The 3,699-nt window shown below is 46.3% G+C and overlaps 1 long non-coding RNA gene across 1 annotated transcript; it reads left to right on the top strand.

The window, feature by feature from the left end:
* The first annotated feature begins 126 nt into the window (after nucleotides 1-126).
* Nucleotides 127-3,374, top strand: LOC128573627 (uncharacterized). The gene is made up of 3 exons (XR_008376499.1): nucleotides 127-248; nucleotides 766-981; nucleotides 2,158-3,374. It is a non-coding gene; the product is annotated as an uncharacterized LOC128573627 (long non-coding RNA).
* Nucleotides 3,375-3,699: the final 325 nt, after the last annotated feature.

The following is a 3,699-nucleotide window of genomic DNA, read 5'->3' as shown; positions in this document are numbered from 1 at the left end:
GGGGGCAGTGGAAGCAGGCCCTAACCTCCAACTTGGCCTCTCCCTTGGCCCTAACCTCCAACTTTTCATCACAAGCTATTCTTAGAGCCTAGATAATGCCAGCAGTTACTCCTGCTCATATCAGCTTCCAGAGCCACTCAGCCCTGAGAGGCCTCGTCCTCCCCCAACCCCCTGCGTTTGGGCCTCCCTGCCACGTATGGACATCCAGCTAGCTCGAACCTCTCCAGTACATGGGCTGCACACACCAGGTGGGCCACCACAAGTAGGTAAGGGCCTAGGTAGTGGGCCCTTCCAATATTCCCCTAGCCAGGAAGCTGGGAGAGACAGGAAGGCCTAAGGTATATCCTAGGGTAAGAGGTGTACCTCCATAGGTCACTATCCAGATAGTTTGGCCTAAACCCAGGCTCCAAACTATGCTAAATAAAAGGGATGGGGCCATGGGCACAAGTTAGCCAGGGGAGCTGGGGGAGGGAGAGTGCCTGGGAGGCCACTGTATGGAGGAGGGAGGAAGCCAATAGGGCGGGAGAAGAGAAGGCAGAGCAGGGTCAGACTGTTCAACTTGCTATGTGACCTTAAACAGTTCTCTTTTCCTCTTGGAGCTTCATTTTCTATCATGAAATGGTCATAACTATATTCCACTGAGTCATTGTGTGGATTCAGATAACGTCTGTAAAGATCTTAGCCTGCCCCAACCCAGAATAAGCACCGTGTAAATATTTGGTTGTATTGTTGGCTCCCTAACAGTAGGCGATGTTTCTTTTTCAGCTTTCCACTTGCAGGGCCTGGGTTGGGCCTGGTCTATATCAGGACTGCCTCTTCAGATCTTCAGGACTTTGCCATTACAAGCTAAGTGGTCCTGAGCAAGTTACTGAACCTCCTGTAAGCCTTGGGTTCCTTCTCTACAAAATGAATATACAGAGAATACCAGCCTTGTAATGTCATTGAAAGAAATAAAAGTGCGTCCTTCTCCCTTCGTGAGAGGTAAAGGATGTGACCCATGAGGCTGTGGCTGTGTGCGTGTTGGGTGCTGTGGTGGAGAAGCCTTGGGTCTGCCACTCTACAGATGGGATCTGAGACAGTGCCCAGGGAAACCAACAATCTGGAAGAAAGGTCCTAGTGGGCCCAACATGTGGCAGGAGAGTCCCAGGATCTTGTAATAGTACGGCCCAGTCCACCCCCACCCCCCAAATCCTGAGCCAAAGCCCAGGCCCTGTCTGGAGTTTCAGCATCACGATGGGCTTTCCCTAGACTGGGCCAGATTTCCCATTTAGTTCAGTTCTACAACCATCCTCTGATGCCCTCCACATTGGGACTGGTACCCGGCTTGCTCCTAAGGTTCAGGAGTCTAAGACTGGTGGGAGACACAGGCAGAGACAGTTAATAACAACTGACCTGAGCCTCTGGGGAAGGTGTGCTTAGTCCAACCTGGTCATCCACAAAGGGCCAAATAGAGCTGAAGTGGGAGGGGAGAGTGGGTTGTGGCACTGCCCTTGCCATCATGGTCAATCAGCTTGGGAAGTGAGGGGCAGACAGAGGCTCAGAGGTTAAGCTGGGAAACCAGCCCAATGCGTGTGGCAGTGGCACTGCTCCATCGTGAGTGTCCTGTGGATGGCTCTGCTTGCTCATACCTCAGGGCATACTGCCCACCTTTCTGCAAAGCTGGACTTCACTAACCCAAAGACATGAGGCCCCCTTGAGCACAAGTTTTATTCATTTATTTATTTTGAGACAGAGACTTCTTTGTCGCCCTCAGTAGACTTCCATGGTGTCATAGCTCACAGCAACCTCAAACTCTTGCACTCAAGCAATCCTCTCGCCTCAACCTCCCAAGTAACTGGGGCTACAGGCACCCGCCACAACACCCAGCTATTTTTTTGTGGCAGTTTGGTCGGGGCTGGGTTCAAACCTGCCACCCTTGGTATATGGGGCCGGCGCCCTACTCACTGAGCCACAGGCACCGCCCCAGATTTCATTTCTTAATGGAAATTTTTATCAAGATAACGATATGTTCACATGCAGTTGTTAAGAAATACTAAAGAGAGATACCCTATTTGGATATTGATACAATCCAGCCATCTTATTCAGATTATTCCAGGTTTTACTCATACTGGGGTGTATGTATGTTTTTGAGTAAGTTCTGCATAATTTTATCACCAGTGTAGGTTTGTGGATCCTCCACCAATATTAAGATACTGACCAGTTCTAACAACAAAAAGGTGTAGCCTGGTGTGGATGCGGAGAGAAAGGAACACTTCTACACTGCTGGTGGGAATGCAAGCTAATACGACCTTTTTGGAAAGAAGTTTGGAGAATACTCAAGGAACTAAAAGTGGGCCTACCATTCAATCCTGCAATTCCTCTACTAGGTATGTACCCAGATGATCAAAAATTATTTTACAACAAAGACATTTGCACCACAATGTTTACTGCAGCCCAATTCAAAATTGCTAAGACATGGAAACAGCCCAAGTGCCCACTGATCCACGAATGGATTAACAAATTGTGGTATATATACACCATGGAATACCACGCAGCCATAAAAAAATGGAGACTTCACATCTTTTATGTTTACCTGGATAGAGCTGGAACATATTCTTCTTAGTAAAGTATCTCAAAATGGAAAAATAAAGTATCCGATGTACTCAATACTACTATGAAATCAATATATAATCACCTATTCATTCATATGAGTGGTAAAATATAACTATAGTCCAGAAAGTAGAAGGGAAGAAGAAAGGGGGGGGGGGAAGGGGAAAGGCGGGAGGAGGAAAGGTATTTGAGGGGACCTCACCTAATGTGCATGATGCAATGGTACATTTCAAAACTATTAAGAAAAGAGTATAATTATGATGGATGTCTTAATCAGCTCAATGTAAGCATTTCACATTGTATATCAAATCAGTACACCGAACCCCATAAATGCATCAATGTACACAGTTATGATTTAATAAAAAAATGCACAATATATCATTCTAAAGTTTATTTTTAGGGGTGGCACCCGTTGCTCAGTGAGTAGGGCACCGCCACATACAAGACAGTGGGTTCGAACCTGGCCTGGGCCAGCTAAAACAACAATGACAACTGCAACAAAAAAATAGCCGGGCGTTGTGGCAGGCATTTGTAGTCCCAGCTACTTGGGAGGCTGAGGCAAGAGAATTGCTTAAGTCCAAGAGTTTGAGGTTGCTGTTGAGCTGTGACACCATGGCACTCTACCAAGGGCAACATAGTGAGACTCTGTCTCAAAATAAAAAAATAATGCTCAGCACCCGTAGCTCAGTGAGTAGGGCGCTGGCCGCATACACTGTGGCTGGCAGGTTCGAAACCAGCCTGGGCTTGCCAAACAACGACAACTGCAACCAAAAAATATCCAGAAGTTGTAGCAGGCATCTGTAGTCCCAGCTACTCAGGAGGCTGAGGCAAGAGAATTGCTTAAGCCCAAGAGTTTGAGGTTGCTGTGAGCTGTGCTGTCACAGCACTCTACTGAGTGCAACATGGTAAGACTCTCTCAGAAAAAAAAAATTATTTTTAATAAATAACTTTGAAGTGAAAAAAAAAAAAAAGGTATAGCCCTAACCACACCAACCTTCCTCCAATCCTTAACCCCTGACAACTACCAATCTTCATTTCTAAAACTGCCAAAGATGTTACATAAATGAAATTGTAGAGTATGTAATCTTTTGAAATGAGCTATTTTCATGA

Source organism: Nycticebus coucang, chromosome 21 (assembly GCF_027406575.1).
Source record: "Nycticebus coucang isolate mNycCou1 chromosome 21, mNycCou1.pri, whole genome shotgun sequence".
NCBI classification, from domain to species: Eukaryota; Metazoa; Chordata; class Mammalia; order Primates; family Lorisidae; genus Nycticebus; species Nycticebus coucang.
The sequence above is the reverse complement of the archived record's forward strand: the minus strand, read 5'-3'. Positions and strand labels throughout refer to the sequence as shown.